Source organism: Mustela nigripes, chromosome 12 (assembly GCF_022355385.1).
Source record: "Mustela nigripes isolate SB6536 chromosome 12, MUSNIG.SB6536, whole genome shotgun sequence".
Classification (NCBI taxonomy): domain Eukaryota; kingdom Metazoa; phylum Chordata; class Mammalia; order Carnivora; family Mustelidae; genus Mustela; species Mustela nigripes.
In genome coordinates, this window is record NC_081568.1 from 128,410,933 (window position 1) to 128,435,252 (window position 24,320).

The following is a 24,320-nucleotide window of genomic DNA, read 5'->3' on the forward strand; positions in this document are numbered from 1 at the left end:
CTCCATGAGGGGAGGGAGGGACCCTACCTTGTTAGCAAGATATTCCCAACACCTCTGCAGGACTCACTGAATTTAAGACCATTTATTTTCTAAGGATACAGATTCCAGAAAACAAAGAAAAGGGACAAAATGGCTTACTTTGCCAAGTAAATGTTACTAAGCTCCGTCAATGCCATTTCTTTTTTAAATCAACAATGGGAAATCTTTACACAGCCACAAAGATTGCCCCTTCCTTCATTTACTGATTGACTGATTGATTGATTGGCTTGTTCGTCTGTTGCTTCAGAAACAGTTCACATACCCCAGGCCCTCTGGAAGGGCAGCTGTCTTACGAACATCTAGAGTTAGGAAATGGCCATGTTATCTATCAGCTGAAAACTGGAAATGCGTCCTTCCTTTATTTTTTTAGAAATAGTCTCAGATTGTCTATTTGTGTGTCTTCCATTTGTTTAAGTGCAAACCAATCTAAAATGTGTTTAAGACTCTTGCTGTCCCACTGCTTTGCAGAAGGCAAATAGCTCACAAAGTGCCTGGCTCTTTGTGCGAATACCTAAAAGGCTACATCACTCAAAAGCTCTGGTTCACAAGGGGGCCGGCAGGTGGAAAGCGAAAGAATTAGCAATGGGTTCGTGCCTCCCACCTGCTAAGAAGCAATGAGGTGGCATAAACAGAGCATTATGGTTCCAGGCACAACATCAGTGTGACCAAGAGGTTCCATCATTAACAGAGAATACAGAGATCATATTTAGTACCCAAATTCGACAAGCTTGCTGTAATGCTCAGAAGGTTTAAGTGCACTTATCTGTCATCCCTTCACTCCATTTCTTTATTGAAATAAATCCCTTTCCAGTAACAAAGAGAGGTTCCTTCTCCTTATGCAGACGAGCAATGCATGGGTGCGTTCCCATTTGGTCGGGAGGGAAGAATGACAGGTAGCAGAAGCAGGCTGTGGATTACCACTTGCAATTAACGAGAGCAGATATATCTCCTTTCTTCCAATTCCTTTCACTCTTGTATTAAGAAATAATTAAATCGTGCAGCAACTTACAGTAACAGGTTGGTTTCTGAATATCTTTAAGGGGGCACAAACAGTGATTAAGAGCTGTTTTTAATGCTGGTGGTTTCAGTCTTGGTTTGGGTTCTTCAGTTTTGTCATGCAGTTAATCAACCAAAATAATACTGCTTAACATCTTCCTGCCCATGCCAGCCAGACCTTAGTGTAGGTGAAGTCACTGAGCTGGGCACCCTCTAACTTAAAATTACTGTGAGTGACTCTAACTGGAAGCTACCCACCTATGTTCCCGACGAACGAAATCCCTGAGCACAAAATTCACTGGCTGTAACCTAAAGGCCGTTCTTGGCATCAGCTGCTCCAGTAGGAACAATTACTCAGTAGGTGCAAAGGGATATTAATAATGGTAAAACACTTTTATGCCAGGTCAGATAGAGGCCCAGGGCCCAGGTGGAGTGAGTCACAGCCAAGCACAAAGCACTTCCAAACAGACAAGCGTCTAAGCATGTTAAAAATGCAACAACAGCTTAAGTACGGTAGGGGAGAACCAAAGGCCATTCTATATCACCTACACATCACCCACTCTTCACGTCATTAATGGAAACTTAACGACAACGCAGTTCTCACAGTCCTGACGATACACTGAAGCTAGAGGCGAACCTGGAAATTATTTGCTTCCCGAAAAGCCAAACCAGAATTCTGTATGTTGGGTAGAGTTGGCCTTCATAATCCGATCTGAGGAGCGGTAACATCACTCGGCATCCTCTCAGCCCTACAGTGAACCAGCAGAAAACCCACGCGTGCAGAAGAGACTTCTGGGGGACCCATATCCATCTATACTGGCCTGTGCTGATGCCTTGTTACACCTTCCAGAACTCTCTGAACAGCTGCTCCGTACTCACAGGAGGTCACGCGGCAAAGTTCAACTGTCGTAAATTAATTCATATGAAGTAGTAGCTTATAAGCTCCCCGTGTTTGATTACATTCATCCCATGAATGTTGACGAGGCATGTATGTGTGTGTCCTACACGAACGGTGCTTTGAATTGTATTTATTAACCTTCGAGGAAGAAGAGCACAGTGTGAGGGAGGAAAGCACGAGGTTTGGAGTTGGAGATGCTCTGAAGGGATTTTCTTTTGCCTCCGGGACCTCAGACAGAAAAGCTAACCTCTCTCAGCCTCTGTTTCTTAGGTAAAAATGAAGAGAGTTACTTCACAATTTGAGAAGGTTATGATATTGGAAGATCAAGGAGGAAATGTGTGGGAGAAAGCACAGTTCTTGGCACGCAGTGGCTATAAGGGCAGAGGACACACAGTGGGTATGAACATGGTGTCTGTGGCACGTTCCATGGATATCGCTTCATCTCCTTTTTCCCTATTCACATGGTAATGTGGATATTTCAGTTTCAAGGGCTTTTTAGGCAATGACCGCCTCGCTTAAATTTGAAGCAATACTAAGTGCTCTGATTTTCCTAAAACCTATTACTAAATTTTCTCTCAACGCTTTTGTTTCATTAGCAATCAAATTTATATTGCCCTGCAGAAAATGTTTATAACGGACAAGCAAAAAGACCAGAAACTGCCCCGAAAAGTCAATCAAAAGACACGATACTATACTGCTTATAAACCATCAATACAGGATCACAGAAAACAACAGAAAGTTATTATTTAGTTTATCCAGGAAGTTAAGAGGATAAAGAATGTGTATCATCCCAGAATTATTCTAGAACCTAGATTCTCGATTTTAAGAGCAAGACATTGATTTTTTGCAATAACTGTAGATTTCACCCAGAAGACTCAAAGCCTCAGAAGAGAAGCCTGATCTTGGTGGTAGCTCCATGAGTCCACAGCCAGACTTCACGTTATCTCTTCATCAATTCACCTCAACCTAAGGCTTACACGGAAACAGTCTACCTGAAACCAGTGCTGGCCTTCACTGGGGATTTTTTTCTCACTCTGCCAGGACAAAGCAAACAGCCCAGACATGGCTGGATGTGAACATGTGTACCCTATGGCATGGGTTACTTTGCAATACTCCATAAGGCATAAGCTATATGAGTTCTGCCTTTCTAGAAATCATCTTTATGTGTGCTTTTAGAGTCAGTCATGGATTATAAATAGATTCTCTGATTAAATAGTTTCCCAAGTGAAAAGTGCACAGAGAATAATAGAATAGGATTTATTTCTGAATGTGAAAGTACATTATTTTATTCTAACAACTAAATCAGTGGAGTCGCAAGTTATCCCAAGGAGATCAGGAAAGCAAATTCCTAAATAATAAGGTGTTATGGTAAAAAGAGGAATATGAGGATAAACTGTAAGTACAATGTGAAATTCTAGTTTCTTCAATTATAGTAGTATAGCTTAGAGTGCCAAGAAAACACTGTCAAGCCATCAGAAAAGTCTACAAGTTATGACAAGTGGTTTAAAGTGAAAAGAAGGAGACTCTACCTATGCTGTTCTTTTAATATAATGAATATAGGTACCACATGTAGTTACACTGTTGATACAGAGTAGCCAACTATATTCACTAGAAAATACCAGCTTTCCATTTTATCTTCCTCTGGGTAAACTAGGAGAAAAGCTTTGGTGCTGAGAAAAATTATCTGTGCCTCTTTTCTCCCCTCCAAGTTTCTGGTCTAAAAAGATGGCCTTACATTTTGTCTAAGAACTAGAAAACCCAAATATGCCATGCTCTTGTGGTTGTTCAGATAAACTCTATTTTCTTCTAAAAAGACTATTTAAGATTCTTCTACGTGTGCGTGCGCACGTGTCATGTGCATGGGGAGAGAACAGGAGGAGGAAAACGAGTAACAATTTCAGTATCCTTATATTGATAAAACTAAGTTACCTTCTCAGGGTATTGTCAAGTATGTGATCTTATTCCAGACGCACAACTACCGTCGGTGGTAGGTAGGGAGTTTTCATAATAACCTCATGGAACGGATGTGAAAACTAAGGTGGAGGAATGAGCAGGGTATAAAGAAGGTCAGTCAGGTAAGGACTGACAATGGCCCCATCAGTCAGCCAAGTAGGATTCCGTGCCTTCTCCGCCCCTACGGAACGTGAAAGACAATACAACTTTCACCCCCAGAAGTACATGTGTTCAGAACATTCTTCACAGGTGTTATTTCAGAAACCAGGAAATAAAAGGGCTTTCAGGCAACAAAGCCTGGTGGGTATAGATGGACTACAGGAAACAGTGTTGTCTTATCTCTAAATCGACAGGGAGCTGGTAATTTACAGAAAGGCCAGAGGGAGTTGTCGGCTTAGTCATCTGTGAGATGGGAACAGTGGGTACCCACCCCGTTCACCTCACACTGTGGCAAGCGACTGAGACGACACAGGAAAACACCCTTCTTCACTTACAGATCTCAATGTTGCAACTAAGCCAGAAACAGGACCTCTGGTCCTTATTCTGTGGGACATCAGTTATTAAGCAAAAAATAACAATGGCTTTTACTAAGCTAGAGACATACAGCTTATTCATGATTAAGAACCAGGTCTGGGCATTTGTTTGTGTTTGTTTTATTGGTATCACAATCAACATCAATTTAATCTACTCAGAGCATCTCCTAAGTGCTCTTAAAAGTCCATGTTAAAAAAAAAAAAAAAGGCAAAACTCAGAATTTAATAAGAATGGAAGGATGTAACTCTGACAGGGTTATGTGTGTAATACAGGTCTGAAGAGATGGTCTCCAAAACAAGGAACCCTCTAGCTAACCTCCATGAACCTCTATCCTTGGCTGCATTAATAGTTCATTAATTTTCTCTCTCCATCTCACAGCTGGAATAGTCTTCCTAAACACAACAATAAAAACCATCTGAAAATTAAGTGGTTAGCATTCCTCTCAATCATGTTATTATGGTCAAAAATGCTGCCAACAAACCTTAAGATTTTTGTTGTATCATCTACAGAAATTTAAGTTTAAAGGGATGATCTTATCATGTCCAATACATTGTTACAGATAGACGAATATGAGAGGTAATGTTTTAGGCTTTTCCAAGCGTGGATCATGACCTATTAGTGGGCAGCAGCTTTTTTTTTTTTTTTTTTAAGATTTTATTTATTTATCAGAGAGAGAGAAGGGGAGAGAGTGAGCACAGGCAGACAGAATGGCAGGCAGAGGCAGAGGGAGAAGCAGGCTCCCTGCTGAGCAAGGAGACCCATGTGGGACTCGATCCCAGGACGCTGGGATCATGACCTGAGCCGAAGGCATCCCAGTGGGCAGTAGCTTTTTAAAAAACAGAACTGAATGGCAAACAGTCACACCAAATTTCAAGTGGATTAGGGGGTTTGATTTAACCATATGTCTGGAAGGTAAGAGAATCAAAGTCTTTGTAAAAAGCCTCAATAACCACTACAGATAATGTATGGCATAAATGATCTCTACTACAGGAATGTTTTGTTCTCGGTCTGTTTTCCATTGGCCTGCAGCGGTTCTGAATGGCCTATGCCAAACAGTGAGGAATATGGGAACTTATGTTAAAAGCACATTAACATAAGCAATTTAACACAGACACCAAGGCAGAAGGAAAAGGCAAGAGAGACTGAGCGAGAGATGTGGGCTTGAATCCCGCTTATGCCACTTCCTAGCCGTCATGGCCTCAGGTAAGTCACTAAATGTCTCTCAGTCTGGTTCCCACACCTATCAAGGGGGCCACGACAATATCCACCTCATACTTTTAAGGATGAGAAATTCCGTGTGTGACTGTTCCATGCTGGGACTGGCATGACACACTGATAAAAGGCAGCTGGCCCCGGTGGTTGTTTACCAAGAGCTGTGCATGGCCTTCCTGGTAAAGAAGCGTCCAGGTGTATTATTTCCTTTTGCCTTATTATATATTTTACTGCTATAGATGCTTTATAAAGAGAATTTTAAAATTAAATTGGTCAGTGAATCCAACTACAAAAGAGAACAGATTTATGATCAGACAAGATGCTCTAGGATGAAACTTAAAAAAAAAAACGACCTGCACCTTAAACTTTGTATCGGCAGATCACTGCTACTGCAGGCCTTGGGAATGCCCCCTTGAGACCCTCTACCGACAAACGGAAGGGGCAGACAGGATGGTGGGTCTGCAGGAAGCATGGCAGGTGAGGAATGGCTGACAAAACTGGAGAGGTTTCGGATGGAAGAGAGACAATGTCAGGAAGCAGGATCCCTCCTCTCCAGTACCTGAAGGTAGAGAAGATCTCTTTCCGTGCCACTCTAGAGAACAAGAGGAGGGTAAAGAAGGGATAGGAATTACTCCGTGACTGCTGATGAGATCACAGCCACGTAGAGGCCAACTGCTGACCTGCTGAGGACCTGGAAGCACTTCCAAATGGGCAGGAGCTGTAGTTGCGGACATTTAATGTGCTTCCCCCCCGCCCCCCCATGCCCCAACGCTAAGCTTCTATTAGCCTTTGGACGTGATGTCCTTGTTCTAAATAGGCATCCTCTCCTTTCCTTTTTAATAAAGACATTATAAAAATAATAATGTAATGTGCAGGAATTCATTTACACTGCTTATGCTACAGAAATCTTGATTTAGTAGATATCCCTTTAGGTTACCATTTCTGCTGCTGGCTGCAAAATAATAAAGATGCTGACAGTTGTGAATTACTTTACTGAGTTCTACAAATTATCAACTCGAATGGTAAATAGGAGAGAAATAAAAGGTAAAGTAGGCGGCTAGGTCAACGAGGGTGAGGCCTGCCTTTTCCGCATAATTTAAGGCCTCCTGAAAATGATGGCTAAGAGAGGCCTCTTGCTGAGGAAGAAGAGAAAGCATATATGCCTCTAAGTTTCAGGACATAGAGGTTAATGGAAAATGGGAACGGCTTTGTTTTATGGGCCCTACTGAAGACGGATGACTGGGGAGATGGGCAGGAGGAATTATTTCTTATCTGGAAGAAGCTGGGGTTAAGAGATGAGGCAATGGCGTGTGAACGCTGCCCGGGACAATTATTCGTGGAGAGCTCTGACTAAAGGTGAACGGCCTGCTGGGAGAGGGGAGACATCAGATAGGTAAAGTCAGTCCTGCCCTGGGGCCACGACCTCATTAATAGTTAAACAACAGCACTGAAAATTAATGACCCACACCTGACTGCCCCGTGAAACGGCACTCCCCTTCACAACCGTCCGGAAATCCTCGCATGCACATTCCAGCAGGAAGTCTGGCCGCCATGGTTACGGCCATCCCTTTGGGAACTAGCTGGGTTAAATGAGTAAGTGGCAAGACAGATGAAGAAATAGCCTCCATCCGGCCTCCACGATGTAACAGGGGATAGAAGCAGCCTGGGAGTTTCTAAGAAGTGGGGATCGACCATATTGAAGTTATTTAGGAAGGAAAAACCATGAACGCTCCTCTGTCAGAATTGGACGTGTGGACGAATGGCGCTCATCTGAGTGAGGAAGGCTGGGCACCACAGTGACCTCCACCCCATCTGCCATATGGCTGTCTGACAAAAGCAATTCGTCAAGCTTCCTGGTTGCCAAATATGCTGGCTTCAAACTGCCAGGTTGGGGGAGGGGGGGTGGTTAGAACATTTTTAAAAGAGCAATTTAAAAACCCTCACAGTTTTTAAATCGGAAGACTTTTCTCCTCGCCGCACGCAAGATTACCAAAGGTGTTCAGGCCACCCTTAAAGTCTGAGGAAACAAAGACCACCCCCATCCCCACCCCCCGGCCCCCAGTCTCCAGGTTGTCTTTCTGCTTTGTGCACAGATTTTTTGAAAATAGAGTACAATAAATTCTATGCACGACAGCTTACTGCAGCTAAAGAGTGAGCTCCTGAGATGCACCTTTTTATTTATTGGGGTTGGGGAAAGGAGGTGGTAATGTTTCCTGTATTGGATGCCTTATACTTTGCAGACCTTTGGGGACTCATCTCTGCTGAATTCTTTAACAGCTGAGATGACAGGGATGTCCATTACCCAAATGGACAGCACTCTCTATTGATCAGGGCTCCACTTAGCAATCTCATTTGTCATCCTATTGTCTCTCATCTTCACTGCTCTCGCTGTGAAGGGGGAATCTTTTCTCAGGTGTGAGAGAGTTCATCTACATTCTAGGCACAGCTGAGCAATTAAAACATATAATGAGCAGGACACTTTCGTGCATCACCTACAGCGAAGCCTGAATTGGGCTTCTCCCTATCTCCTCCACACAGGCCAAAGGAAGTTAAAGAAGTAATCCACTCCTGGAAAAGCCCAAAAGAATAACTATAATGCTCTCCAAACCTTAGCTGTGTCAAGTGCTTGCTTTACCTCCATTTCTGCTTTCAGAAACTCATTTTAAGAGATAAAAACGAATATTACAGGAAGAAAGCCCAAATCCCAACAAAACAAAGGAAGGTCTACCTAATCTTGCCAGTTAATCATTTGGGGAAAGTCTTGCTCTGCATCTAATTAGATCTATGCAGTTAAACATCCATCAAGAATTCTCCTATATAGAAGATGTTTTATGTAGTTCTCATATGAGGGATTAAATTGGGCATGTGGAGAGCAAAGTTGATCCACTTAATGGACTCCCCCAAAATACACATCAGCATCTGTGTCACGGAGCTAGACAGCTTCTTTATCCTTTCACCAAAACGCAATAACAGAAATAATTAAACATCTCTCAGACCTGAACTGCATAGTCATTAGGCAACAGTCAAGGACTGGAACCGCCACAAGACCCTGAACCGCACTTCACCCTGGCTTTTCTAGCCATTTCTATTCGGAAAGCTTTCCATGGCCGGATTTCCCCTGAGAACCATTTTATGATGCTATAAAGACTGTCAGCCAGAAGCAGGAGCTCCCCAACACCTGAGCCACACACAGAACTATCAAATAACATTTAATTGCTAGATGACACTCTGTGTCTGGGCTTGAATTCTGATCTCCAAATATTATCCATGCAACTGTCTGCGGAGATAAGGTTGTTGTGATAACAGCAGATAAAACCAATTAAACCTGGGAGCAGCAAATACTCCAAGATCTTGACTTTCCCCATAGAGTCTGAGGATACATAAACCCTAAGAGGTCCGATGCTATCTCCCTTATGTAGGAACATTACTTGAGGCCTCTTTCCTTTCGTGTATGTGGGTGAGGTTTCCGTGTAAACACATGAGCTAAGTGAGTGCAATACATGCAAATTGCATGAGCTATTAATTACTTTTACAGTCAGTCTTGGAAAGCAAATGATGATAAAGAATCTAAATCTAGCTCATTTTTTAATACAGAATACCAGTTGCGGTTTTGCTCATAGACTCAAGCATGTGATCATAAATACACTCAGCTCCATTTTCTCCTTTTCGCATTTCAGAGGCTTTCCTGCTTTTTCGCTGACAAGATTCTAACGTCTCTAGCTGTTTGTATACATATTATGTCTGCTTTGTGATATGTTTGCAGCGCCAAAGCCAAAACACCAGGAGGAAGTGCCAAACCTTAACCCCAAGTTACTTCTGGTAGACCGCAGATAAGGAAAACTGCGCTGAACTGGGGTGACGTGAACACTATATGTGAACTCCCCAGAAAGCTTATCAAAATCTGACAGCTAAACAGGACACTAGGAAACTTATCAACCAAATGATGTTCTGAAGGAAAACAAAATTGATAGAAAGGGGAGTGGTACAGCTTCAAAGGGAGTCTGATTACAGAAAGCGTGAATTTCTTTCATGAAAAATAAATAAATAAAAGTCTAATGGAAGTCTGTCACTAAGGAAAATATTCCATTTTCTTTGTAAAAATGACTTTCCATACTTTTTGCAAAAAAAAAAAATCATCTACACTTCTCTATGTATGCTTTTCTGAGAGAAAGGGAAAAGTATTAGAACCTATTTCATTTAGACGTCTTCTCATACCTGGGGTATAAATAAAGGACAATAATGTGCATTGTCCAAGAGAGGAGGTAACAGCAGAGCAACCTTCAGTAGCAGTGGGCAGGTGGGCAGACTGAGGACTGCAGACTGAGAAACAAAAAATAAGGTTACATATACCAGTTGAATAATGACTACTTGTAGGTACAGGAGAAAAAGAGACTGGGGGCCTCATGACCACCCCCTGACAAACATCACCAGGGACACTTTACAAAGGAAGTGATTTACTAGTTGTGTCAGATGAAAAACAATACTGAGTAACTTTAATGTGATTGTCTTACAACGTAAGAGCCTGCTTCTGTGCCCTTCAAAAAACTATGATGGTTCTAAAAGAAAAACATAGAATAAATGGAGTCAAGACTAAAATAGGCTGGAAAGGGGTGCCTGGGTGGCTCAGTGGGTTAAAGCCTCTGCCTTCGGCTCAGGTCATGGTCCCAGGGTCCTGGGATCGAGGCCCGCATCGGGCTCTCTGCTCAGCAGGGAGCCTGCTTCCCCCTCTCTCTCTGCCTGCCTCTCTGCCTACTTGTGATCTCTCCATCTGTCAAATAAATAAATAAAATCTTAAAAAAAATAAAATAGGCTAGAAAATATAAGTTATATATTAGTAAAATTATCATAAAATTTGAATAGAAAAAGACTGATCTTCATGACACAGAAATACTGTATAGAAAAGAAAAACCAGACATTCTTAAATTCAGAATGAAATACAGAGTTCTCTCATACCAGCATAAATAATTCTCGCTAGCTGTAAGAAGAAAATTCCAGATTTGGAAAAGTCATATGCAAAGAATGTAGAGTCCGGTCCATTTTCTTACTCAGTGACAGTTATCTCTTGAAGTTTTGTTTTGGACCGAAGAGTTAGCAATTAATTTTAGTCCTAAAGATCATCATTATCATTACTCACATTTAGTATTTATGGAACAGCCACTGTGTGCAAAGGGTAGAGCAAATGCTAACGTTGCTTCTTTTGCCAACTGCCAGAATTACTCACCTGATGTCTTGTCTAGCCTGCTTGTCTATCTGGGCAGTTCCTAATTCAACCTCAGAAGCCCTTCCTTGCTCTTTCAAGGCACACAGCACCCCATCTTCTCCTCAGACCCCACAGCACCTTGTATCTTCCTCTTCTCACCCAACACTCGTCAACAGCAGAGACCACAAGTCTGCACAGTGAGCACACTGCACCCCATATGGAGGAGGTTTTCCCTGAGCTTCTAGTAAGACTCCAGTGACCCCTTAGAGTTGTCCCACTCCCCCTCTTCGATTCCTTTGCAGTATCCATACTGCCAGAGAAGCAGCTAGTTTTTAATAAGACACCTAATGATAGTACATAGAAATCTTCAATAACCTGTTCATTTCACACTGTTCACCTATGGCAACAAGGGTCTGATTCTCTACACGGAAAAGAAATCCTCATTTAATCGGGGTAAAGCCCAACTATCTGAATTTTAGGGCCACTCAGGTGATTCTAACATATAAAGAGGGTATAAAATTACTGACAAAGAATTATAACTTCTTTCAAATCCTTTCCTTCACTTCCTACCACAAGCCACTCAAATGTATCTTTATATTGCTTGTGGTCATGGCTCTTGTTAATAAAAATTATTCTGTATTTTAAACATTTATTCCAGGCACACCTAGGACACTGTCTATAAGCTATCATTTCTAATGGATGGTCAATGTAGCAACCTTGAAATGAAGACAGACAATGTGCCCAAATTCTTAAGTCAGAGAGTATTTCTTATTAAAAATATGTAAAACAGAAGCTCCAAAATCTTCCAATCAGCTTACTAATATGTTATCCAATACAAAACAAATCAAGACAATCGTTCAGCATTAGATGCCAGGCAGGATTCCCAGTTTGGAGATACAGAGAACACAGAGCATTCCCTCAAGGAACTTATATTCATTGAGTGGGATAAGGAATACACACACACACACACACACACACACACACACACACACACATATTTTAAGTTAACGGTTAACAACAGCAATGTTTTTTTCCCTTGGTATACTGGTTTATAATTTTAAAACATTTGCCCATCTTTAATCTTATTTAACACTTGTGATAATTTTGTGAGAGGTTATAATGACTTTACCAGTGACAAAGCTTAGGTTCAGAGAGATAGAGTAACTCGTGCAGGTCACACAGTTCTTAGGTAACATAGCATGTAAACCAACCTTCTCAACGCTTCTCCTAAATCCAGGGACAAACATCATGCTAATTACCAGGCTGTATGCAAAAGGATTAAACTCGGTCCTGAGACCTCGAAGGAGGCTGCGATCTAGCTATGGAAGGGAGCCAGACACACACACATGATGAGAATATAATACACTGCAGTATTTGCAAACACTAAATAAATGATGGAGGAGAGTCAGCTGTTCTCTAGCATGGCAAAAAAGAAGCTGATTGTGATTAGAAGGATGGAGAAGCCTTAAAAAAAAAAAATAAATAAAGTGAACCCTGGGCTGAGTCTTAAAAGAATGGGTCAAGTTAAATAAGCAGGAAAAGGGGAGGCAGAAGCTCTATAGAATAATGTGTCTCATTACAGTCAATTTTGAAAGTTCAAGCTAAAAATAATTCCACAAAGTATGCATCACCCATTTTCATTTAGCATATAATCTGAAGCCAAGAATATTTCACCACTAGAGCCAAGTTTACTCAATATAGGGGAGCACCTGGATTCTTCTCTCAGAGTTATCCATTTAAATCAATTTTCTTTGAGAAAAAAAAAAAAAAAAGGAATGAATTAATCATTGAGGTATTTGCTGAGCCTCTACTGTGTGCAAGGTAATATGCTTGCCCCTCGGAGGAATACAAAGCAGGTTTTATCCTCTAACAGTTTATAATCTTGTTGAGCACAGACACAAACATGTAGATGCTCAAGTTAATGATCCCATGACTAAAGAACCTAAGAATGGCTGGAGCAGTGAGCGCAATGACCTTGCAGAGTGAGGGGGTTTAGATGCTCTGGAAGGGGGCCAGCTAACTGCACAGGCTGAGGTGACAAGTATGGGATGAATAACACATATTCAGTAAACTCATCTGACAGACTGAGCAGGGTGTACTTTGAGTAGGAACTGTGGAAGGCAATGGAGATACAAAATCACCAGGGATGTAGAGCAGTATTACAAGATTCAAGAAACTAAATCATTACTCTATGTTGCGTTCATAATTTTGTATTCCCTCAGTCCTGACTCAGCTGCTGTGACATCCTATGAACGTCTGAGTCTGGGTGGAGGGGTTGGGAGAAGAATGTGGTCCCTTTGAGACACTCAACTTTTCTCTTTTGTTACGGCTGCCTTGCTTGATATGGTTTCTGCAATTCCAGTTTATACAGTTAATTACGGCACACATTGGAACAAAAGCCGCTACCCCAACCTTCACAAACTTCACAGCATAGTACACAGAATTTATACTAGTAAACCAATGAAAAGGCAATCTTTAAAATCCCGTTCCTGCCCAGAAAGATCATGACACACCGACATGTCCTTGAGAGCCTTCTGGAAGACACTGGGATCTTTGAATGTAACCCTGATCATTTTCCCAGAAAGATAATCATGCCTTCCATGCCTGGGCTGTTTTAAGGCCACATGTGCTAATTTAATTTATAGTGTTGAGAAGACCGAAGCCATTTTTGAGGGGAACAGAAAGTGAAAAGCTACTCCCAATTCTGTATCCACAAGGGATTCCCCCGCTCCTTTCAACCCGAGGGAAGGGAGAGCAATGGAAAACACGAACCTTGGTCTGATCGCTGGTAAGGTACTTAATCCAAGACCATCACTGGTGTGGAGACAGTGTTTGGAAGGGAAGTCAGATTTAAAGGAGGAAGAAGGAAATCACGGGATTCTGAAAGCTCTGAAAAGGATTCAAACCAATCCACATACCGTGGGGGCGGGAAAGCGGGGTGGGGAGGGAGTGTTATCCCTGGAAGAAGCACTAGCACCGGAACAAGAGGTCATAACAAGCTTTGGGATGTGGCCTTTGAAATCACACCTTAGCCAATGGCTTCTTGTTGCAGACAACACAGAGGGATTGTTAAGGCGGATGTCTGTCTTTCACGCAGAAATTCTCATCAGTTTTTCTTTAGCTATGGACTATTTGTTCTGGATGATTCTGGGAGGGCGAGGGAATGCTAACTCCTTAGACAGATGACCAGACAGGTGGACTCAAGGGACGAGAGGATCTATCCTGGAGGAGAGTGGGGGAGGGGCAAGAGTCAAAAAGCAGGTAAGAAAAACACAAAGGGCATGCTACTCGTTTAAGTTTTATGAACATACACAATTCTATCTATAACCAAAATACATCCTCAAGACAAAAGAAGCAAAAGGAGTCATTCTAATGAATAATCTAAAATAATCTAAAACCAGATTGAGAACAAAACCTGTTTATGTAAGTTTGCTACTATTAAAAAAACCTGTTTATTCTTTCACATATTAAAAAAGGAAAAAAGACTTATTAAAATGATGTCACCGAAAAAAGTTGATTATCCACAATCTTTTTGCCTTAAGTTTATGAAAACATTATTGGAAAGAATATGAAACTTAAGAACTAATGCAAATGTAGAATACACAAGAAAATACTCCTCCTTAGGTAATCAATGATATGGAAAGTCAATTTTGCTACAAATTATCAAAGCAAGTGAAAGATCACTCAACACTTGCAGATGTTTTAGGACTATACACGTGTAAGAGCTTTATTAAAAGCAATTAGGCAATATACATTCAAAATCTTCAAATATTTATAGATTTTGACCGAGAAAGTCCAATTGCCAGAATCAATCCTAAGGAAACACCAAAATATGACAAAAGACTTGTTTCAAAGTTGTAATAAAAAAAAAAACTTTTATAAAGATTTCAATGACATGCAAAATATTTATAATTTAAGTGAGAAAAATTAAGACAGAATTATATGCCCAATATGATTACAACCATACAGAAAAAACAACAAAAATCAAATTTTTCATCATATGTTTATGGAAAAAAAATGAAAGTTAATGCACTGAAATACTAACAGCAGTAATCTATGGATTTTTATTTTACTTGTAACTTATTAGAATTTTACAAATAGGTTACAAACGATAAACATTATCATCAGGAAAAACTGTAATCAAAGTCCACAACTCCAAAAATAGCAATAAAAATCAAAGCTACTCCATGAACGATTTATGAAGGAATAACAAAAAACTGGATTAGAGCAGATACAGTTAATTTTCTCTAATATAACACTGATGTGAAATGGTATTGATAATAGATTACAGAGAGAGGTCTAGGTTATTATGTCTCACTATTTGTTTACATACACATACATACAGAGTAAGGCAGGAAACCCCAAACTCAAGCCTAAAACTCTAATGAGGAAAAAATAATTTTCTAAGTAGCCAGAAGCCAACTCTATAGATTTTGTACTTGCAAAGTGAATAAGGAAAAAATAAGAGTTATCCTTTGGGAACCTGACTGAATTACACATCGGTAATTTTCATGGCTGACCTATGCAAACAGGCCAGCCAACATTTTAATTTTTCTATCTGTTCTACTGATACGTGCAGACCCCTAAATTATTTTTGTATTATACATGTTTGGTAAATAGACTGTACTTTCTTCTTTTAATTGGTGCTGTTATTGGATAGAGTGAGCATCCTTTAAAGTCACATGTTCTCAAGCAGAGGAGACAGAAAAAAAATTTAACACTGAAAATTCTTCAGGAAAAATTAACTTTCCAAAAACATACTAACATTCTGTTAAAATCCGATTCCACCCAAACCTTCAATTTCCCATATGTTTAAGGAGCTGAACACACAATGGAGCCCACACTTTAAGGAAAAAAAAAAATACTATCATACCAAGTCTTCTTATATCTTGCCTCAGTGAATAGTTCTTGGTATCATACGATTGCTTATAAAAAGTCAGGGTCTTGGGGCGTCTGGGTGGCTCAGAGGGCTAAAGCCTCTGCCTTCAGCTCAGGTCATGATTTTTTTTTTTAAAGATTTTATTTATTAATGACAGACAGAGATCACAAGTAGGCAGAGAGACAGGCAGAGAGAGGGAAGGAAGCAGGCTCCCTGCGCTGAGCAGAGAGCCTTGGGGGGGGGGGGGGGTGCGGTGTGCAGGACTCAATCTCAGAACCCTGGGATCTTGACCTGAGCCAAAGGCAGAGGCTTTAACCCTCTGAGGCACCCAGGCGCCCCCAAAAGTTATGGTCTTGAGCAATAAATAAAACCCCCCAACTCCCTAAAATCTTAGAGAAAGAAAACTGCCAAAAAGAATGTAAAGTCAACTTTGATACATTATTTCTAGTCGTGTGGGCACGGTAAGAAACTTGCGTAGAAAGGGACTAGTACAGCTGGTGGCAAATTAGTAAAAGATGCTGATGAGAGAACATAGTTATTTAGGGTCTGTCCTTTGAAAATAAAAATGACAAACTTGGATTTTCAGTACAAGAAGCAGAGTTTGCTGCTTGCATTCAGGCTGCTCAGAACCTACTCACTTTGCTTTACTTTTTCTCTGTGTTACGGCAAAAGCATGGGTGGGTTAGGGTGGCAGATACGGAGGGCCACGCCTTTTCTGTTGGCAAATGTGACTAATGTGTGCATTGGAAGGAGGAAAAAGGCACTCACCTGGTTATCAGCTGGCCTGACTCACACCTCTTGGCATGTGGAACACCAAGTACTGAGAAACTCGAGTTGGTGTTTAGAGAGATGCCTATCAGCTTTCCCAACATCTAGACTCTGAATGCACTTCTAATCACTTGCAATAAATAGCAGTTCAGTTCTTGGAAGCATTTTTAATCACCAAAGAGGAAGTAAACGTGCTTGCCTCACAGCCCAACAGGTAGCACGTTTCAGACTTCATTGTTCCTATCCTGAACTGCTAAGTTCGGATGTTCAGAGGGCAGATGGATGGTTGCAAGTGAAAACAGAGGCGGTAACCTAACACCAGGGGTGTTTCACACTTTTGCTACACAGCCTGGTAGCCCCCAGAAGCCTGTGCACCCAAGAAATGGTAAAGGCCATTAGCAAGTACCCATGAGTCTCCTCCTAGCCCTTCCTGGCTGGGGCCATCCAGCAGAGTGCCACGATTTTGACACAAGAGATGCGCATTCCTGGAGCCTCACCTCTGGTAAAAGCCAAATTTACCTCTCAGTCTCAAAGAACAAAGTAGAACGGAAAAGAAGTTGAGGACTCCAGGTTTAAAAAAAAAAAAAAAAAAAAGATTTTCAAAGCAACTTCTTCAAAGGCCCTTTTACGTTTATTTTAAGGAGACATTTGAATTTAAGTGACACTGTCAATCATTTCCTTTTTCAAATATGACAATGCTATTCTACCCCTAAGTCTTTCTCAGGGCTTGATGGAAATGAGGGGGAAGTTATTTTCTTACCTAGAAATTCACACAAAGAACATCTTGGCAGGGGCAAGTAATTCAAATGTTTTATTTTCAGTGTTCTTTTTAATTCAGCTTTTTTTTTAAACATTTACTTATGATTAAATAAACTTTTATAGAGAGAACGTACAAAATTTTCTGAGGGTATCATCTGGGAATACAACAGACTCAAGGAAATGAAGAACATGGAGGTCAGAGAGCAACAAAGTGCTGAATTCTCCAAAGTATAGTTTTTTTTTTTCTTTATAATCTCCAACTTTTCAGAAGCCAATGAAGCCAAACTGCAAACTCCAACTATCATATCCTAAATAGTACCCCCGGTTACGCTATCACTTACGTATTTTAATATTTAATAGGCTTTTAAAATGCGATTAAAAATGCTTTACCATAGACGTACCCCATTCCTTTTGAAAATTAAAACAAAAATCAAAAGGTACAGAGAGCAGCTCTGGGCCCCACCCCATAAGGGGGAAGGAAGCCAGGGTACAGTCCCAGAGACTCTGAGTTCTGGGCAGTACAGGTATTTGAGAGAGAAGCAGCTTGTCAGGTGGGCCCTGGAGGGAAGCCCATTATAACTGTGGGGGTCCTGACATTTGGGGTAATCTAAACCTTGTTACTGTGTGAATCACTCCTGGTGGGAGGGAGATTTAGAATGGATGCCTCCTTACCCAAGCAATTAAAATCATTTAGGAAACAGAGAAAATGGGCAATAAGGATCTCCCTCCTAGAGAGCACTTGCTGGTGTTCAATCAGACAGTTTCAATGACAGCTCGACGGCAGAGATGCAGTGTTTGCTGAATAAGGCACCCGAATAAAGGCTGGGGCTCAGCCCCACAGAGATCTCTGAAATCGCTCTGATAGAGTCCTGCACAGAGCATCAGACAGCTGTCACCTTAGGTCTATGGTGTCTCTGAGCACTAGGCAGAACGAGGACTATTTCCCTAGGAATGAACTCTGGTGGGTATCAAACACACAGCCTGGCCATAGACCACGAGCAAGCTGGTACTCAGACACTGTGTGCTGATAATGAAGACAAAACTCTGAACTCCAAGTCACACAAAAGCAGCACTTGGAAAAAAGCAAGTAATAAATCTTTGTAAGCTCTAAAAATTATCTCCAGAGCCTCCACAAACAAGGTGAAATGTTAAGAGCAGCTCAGGGGCTGGTGCCACAGAACTGACCACTCCCTCCTCAGCACTTCTGGAATGTTCCTATTACAGCTCTTCCCCAAGTACCACATTTGTTAATTTATTTGCCATGCTCCCTGAGTGTCTTGAGAGCAGAGGATGTCTTTTTCACAGTTTACTCCCAATGTTCAGCACAATACACAGCACATTTATATTGCTAAATAGACGGTAAAAACAAACAAACAAACAACAAACAAACCCCCCAAAACCCAAAGAACTTACTCAGGTATGTGATAAATCCTAAAAGGACTACCACCCCTGATTTTTTTTCAACTCCCAAAACATCTACACATCATTTTGGGTGTTACTGTCCACTTCTCCATTTCTGATGGGGTCTTTGAAGCCATATGAGTTGTAAAAATATCACCGAGGTCAAGCATAATGGCCAAGTTCTAAACAGGGAATGACAAGTGAAAACACGTGTTTTCTTCTTTCATGCTAAAGCCCTGCCCAGGTCTCAGCTAACCAAGGAAGTCAAAGTCACACATTGAGTCTTTTAGTTTCCTTAATTCATCAAAGTCCCATCTTTCACAAACATCACTTGCCTGCCTCGGTATCAGTGCTCTGCCAAAGGCCTTCGTGTTGGTTCAGTATTATCGGCTGTAAGCCAGATGCCTCCAGGGCTACGGGCCACGTTTCCAAGAACACATGCAGTATTTCTGATGGTCTTACACATTGGGTATATTGAGTACAAAATTGTTTTTCTACCAATCTGATGAAAAAGTAATCACCCAAAAGAAAATGTTCACAGAAGGACTACAGGAGTTAAACTGAGGCCACAGAAGCACAGGGAAAAGATGTCAGCTCTACCTAGGTTTGGGCCTGTCAGTCCTCACCCTGTCATGGGCTTCTACACTTGCATCCATTCATTAAGAAAGAGGATGGATTTTCTTTCCTGATGCCCTTGGAGGACGATGTGGCTCCTAGATGGTTAATCACTTCGGGCCAGGGTCAAGAACCTGCAGTTGGAAAGCCACATGGAGCTCCTCAGCAGCTTGTATTAGCCTCTTCAATCTGCTGGCATCAGACAGTAATTTTCAGCAGTACACAAGTGCTAAGGAGTTTTGTTGGCCAGAAGGCCCTTTGATGGCTCTGTAATCAACTCAGCTTCAACAGGCCTTTTGCACGAACCGAAAGCAAGTCAAACCTTCGGAAAGCCATTAGTTCCCTCCAAGTAAAACACTGTCTCTTGCCTCTCCTAATGCCGTCCTTGTGGAAATGACGTCCATGAACCAAAAGAAAATTTTGTTGGTAGCAGTTTGAAAACAGATCATATGACACTTCTGTAATCCTGACATTAGAGTTCCATGTTTAAGTGACGTCGAAAGTCAACGTTAAATAGTGTATTTAATGATCAGGAAATGAGAGAGAGAGAAAAAGAGAGAGAGCAGATCTTTGGAAAAATGGATTTTCGGTAGAATTAACTACACAGACTGAGGTTGTTTTCCATTTCCGTTAAGCTATCCCAAAGTGGCTAGGTTTTTAAACAAAAGCAAAAAGTAGGAAAAGACAGCTTTGCTTCTTGTCCCACAGTATATAGGAAAGAGCTAGTAGGCAACAGTCTCCAAAGATAACACAATTTGTAGGGGCCGCCCTCTAGCAGGAACGCTGCTGCTCGGCTCATCCTCGCGGATCAATCTGGTCGTCTCCAGCACATCTGCTCGTGCGCTGACAAATGATGAATCCCATCTCTGAATCCGTAAGCAGAAAGAGGCTGCCTGATAAACAACTATGAGCGGAAATGTATGCACCTTTCATAAGCAAGACAAATCACTCATTCTCACCAAACGCTTCCAACAGGAACACTAATTTTGTATTTATTTGCACGGCATATGTACTGCGTCCGAAGTGGTGCATTAAAAAAGATCTCAGGCAGCCAATTGCTTTGATTACATTTATTCATTGCAGTATTACAAGGGCTCCATGACAGAGCAATGAAATAGGAAGCTAGTGAAGACTGAAAACACCTCATCAATGGCTCGTCAGGGTGGGAGACTTTTCTGGCGCAAAATATACATACACACACACATGCACTCATCCCTGATGCAGGGAATTTTTTTTTTTTTTTTAAACAAAATACTATAGTCATGCATCTTAAATGTGCCAGATGCCTTTCCTGTCAACCAGCAGTTATTTTTATTAATAACTCCAAGAACACATTGTGGAATCCTTTTTGTTTTCAGATCCGGTCATGTGACTCCTTTGGCACCAGGGAACACTGGGTAAATTGTCATACTCTAACATGCCAATGAATGGTCTCTTTCAAAGTCAAGTTAGTGATGAATTGATATTTGCTAAGGCCTAAGCAAGCACAGGGCACTATATATATACTCCTTCTATGCTATCTGCAATGATGGATGGAAGTAAGAGGTAGAGAAGAAGTCAGAGAGACAAGCTCAAACTGCCAACCAAGCAACTACAAGTAGATTGTTTTAATCAAGTCGCAAAAGAAATGGCTTTTTGTATTACTTACTGTGGCTTCATTCTCCTACTGTACACATAGATCATGGGTATACTGTACCACACTGGCCTGGCTTAAAACTGGAATGCAGAAAAAAAATGCAAGAGAAGATACGGCTTTCTTTAGGGCCCAAGAAGGCGGCTATTTGGGCAAAGTATTTTCTCAGAGATGCCAGAACTGAAGATCTGACTTTCCAAAAGAGGCTCGAGATGGGTTTGCCATCATCCTTTAATAATGCTGCCTCTTCCCTAAAACAGAAATCCCTGGAACCAGGATACAGGGATGATGGGATCACACAGCATCCTCCAAGCCTTCTAACAACAAAGCGTCCATGGTCAGAGGTTTTCCACTTATAGTTTGAAATGTTAGGGCGAGATATGGACAGTGTTGAAGAAACAGAAGCCTACCTCATGAAACCAATGCACGTTGTGCAAATAAATACAGAATTAGTGTTTAACCTTGGCAGGACATTTTTGGTTGAAGTTAGCTGTAGAACATTAAAAAAGATATTAAATGGATTAGATATTCACATGAAGTCTCCTGTGATTTTTAGCCATTAAAAAAAAAAGCATTTTTGATGATGTATACTAATTGTGAATGATTACAAGATGTGACTGTGTAATTGTGGGTTTTTTCCTCCAGAAATTTCATGGTAATATAATTTCGGTAGAATAGTTTGAAAGAATCCGCTATTAAAGTAAGGGCTTTGGCTTAGATGGAATCACTATTTTTTGAACAAACAAACAAAAATCATACTCTAAAACAGCATTCCATTTCAGAGAGAGTGGTTAATTATTTATGTAGTAGGCTGCAAGTTCCTAAGACGGTCTCTCTAAAATTCTGCGATGGTTGTCTGAGTGGAGAGCCGCAAAAATCAAGCGGTCTAAACTTTTGATTTTACAACCAGGAAAATGAGGAATAGAAGCAAACTAACCTACCCAAGAAAACATAGCTCGCATAGCTGAAATCAGAGCCAAACTCAAACCTCAAAATGCAATTCATTATTTTAGTTGGGGCAAAAAGCTAGCCATGTTTTCTTTCCTCTTAATTCTTTGAAGTTTAGAACCAACAAACCTTATGAAACAATGGACTTCTAAAACAATCTCTCCTTTTCCCACACTTGGACTGTATGGGAAAACTGGATATCACACATGCGATGCTACCGTCAGCCATCAAAATATTTTTTCCTAGAATTTTGCTTCACACTTAACATGAGAGGATTATTATTTTCTCTTTTTTAAAAATATTTTATTTATTTACTTGACAGATATCACAAGCAGGCAGAGAGGCAGGCAGAGAGAGCGAGGGGGTGAAGCAGGCTCCCTGCTGAGCAGAGAGCCCCATGTGGGGCTCGAACCTGAGACCCTGGGACCATGACCCGAGCCGAAGGCAGAGGCTTCAACCCACTGAGCCACCCAGGCGCCCTGAGGATTATTATTTTCAAAAGGGCAACAATCAAAAATAAAGAAATATTTGGATATACCTTTAGATTTATTTATTTATTTATTATTTTTTGTAGAGAGAATAAGTTTCTGAAAAGATGAACAGGTAAAACTTGACATGTGGGAAATACTTGCTTTGATTTCTGTTACACCATGGACTCCAAGACACGGTCACATAAATAAACTGGACGATGTGAGAGGGAGCAGGAAGGGTCTCTGGCAGAAGTAAAGACACCAGTGTTGACTGTCTGTTCAATCAGTCCTTTGTTTTAGGTCCAGATACGCAAAATGTGAGCCCGCCTGTCCATCTCCTCGTCTGGAAGAAGCAATCTTTCAGACGTGTGTGGGCTTTCATGGATTGTGGTGGTTAAACTAGTACTCCACCAAGTTCAACAGTGCAAAGTGGAATCAGGCAGAGATCTAGCCAAAAAGTCCTTGAGAGAATGTGCTTCAGATAAAAGAAATCTCCAGGCCTGCAGTGGCTGAATTAAGTAAAATGACATAATTATGTCATAAAATGACACTGAGTGGGAAAACATAACTTGCGCCTAAAGCTTTTTTTTTTTTTTTTGCAGGCTGGTTACTTTTCTATACAATAAATTCAAGGAGTGTAAAAACTTCATTCAAAGCTTGCCAAAAAACCATGTTTCCTAAAATAGTAATACTGATACCTTTTAAAGAAAAGAAAAAATTGAGCTCAAATGCTAATTGGTTCACATGATAGTTTCGGGGATGCTTATTTTCTTTTTGATGAACAATTGACAATGGTCAAAAGGACGGAGGCTTTCAAATATAGAGGGACTTTAGCAATCTCCATGTGCCCGGTAATTAATCAGGAGAAAATTTCATGCCATAATCCTTCTACTAAGATAGAACAGGCAATTATTTCATTTGATCCTCAAAGTCTTTAAGACAAGGCCAGTCAAGAATTAACCCATATTTTAGAGATGAGAACATGGATGGTCCCAGTTGCCAAACTCAGAGCTAATAAGTGGGAGCTTTCTGGGCTCCTAGAGCAGATGGAAAGTAAGAGATAAGCATCTAGTGTCTAAGAGTAAACTGAGGTTTTCATGAACAGATGGGCCTGGACTATCCTATTTCGTGCTCATCCACATTGAGCACCACTTCCTTTAGTGTCTTAGGCAAAATGAGATCTTTTCAGCCATCATCTAAAACATGATGGTTGCCAGGTTTCTCACGGTGGTAAGAGGAACAGGTGGTCCTGTAGAGCCCTTGCCACAGACTAAGGTGTGGCCAGCCTGAGCTCTGTTCTCCCCAGGCATGAGGAACATACAGCCGCCTTCCTAGGCCCCTCTAGACTGTCAAGATTCTCACCATCCACAGGGCTGCCCGCCCCAGGCCGAAACAGTGCCTTTCTCAAATGTAAATAGGGACTGGTTAATTTTTGTGGCATTCTGGAAATGGAAGCCAGTCCTTCTAAGGCATCTGTCGATCTTTCAAAGCTTTTTGATTTCTGTCTCTTACGCACATTCTTCAGATGGCAAGCTGCACTTGAGTAGGGGACTGCCTGTTGCAGGGTCTTCTTAGAGCAGACAAGACATTAGCAAAGAATACTCTACAGTGACTCTCTTCGCAGGCCAAGGGCTCTCACCTGGTTCCACTAAATGCAGAGATGTTTTTAGATGTGCTCTAATTACCGATGGGTCCACAAAACTACTGGTCCCTACACGTGAACTCTTGTCAGTGAGCCTCTCAGAAATGTCAAATACCAATTTCACATAGAAATATTTAAGAAACTTCATTCAGAACGTTTATTTTAATATAGCTGAATTCAGGGATACTATGTTACCATTCATATAACCTAGGCATTTCTTCACATATTGAGGGCAGTGTAAGGATTTGAACACAGGGAACAGGAGTTTATTCCTCGTTCATAGTGCTGTATAGGAGAGTGATGAATGTGTTTGCCATCGACGCTTGAGGCAAATTGGTTCTTCTGTCTGGGCGCCAAATTCTCCCTCCATTTC

General features: G+C 41.2%; 1 protein-coding gene across 2 annotated transcripts in view; it reads right to left on the bottom strand.

Moving 5' to 3' along the window:
* EFNA5 (ephrin A5) overlaps positions 1 to 24,320 on the bottom strand; it is a 273,798-nt gene that overhangs the window by 134,203 nt on the left and 115,275 nt on the right. The gene's annotated exons all lie outside the window — the stretch shown is intronic.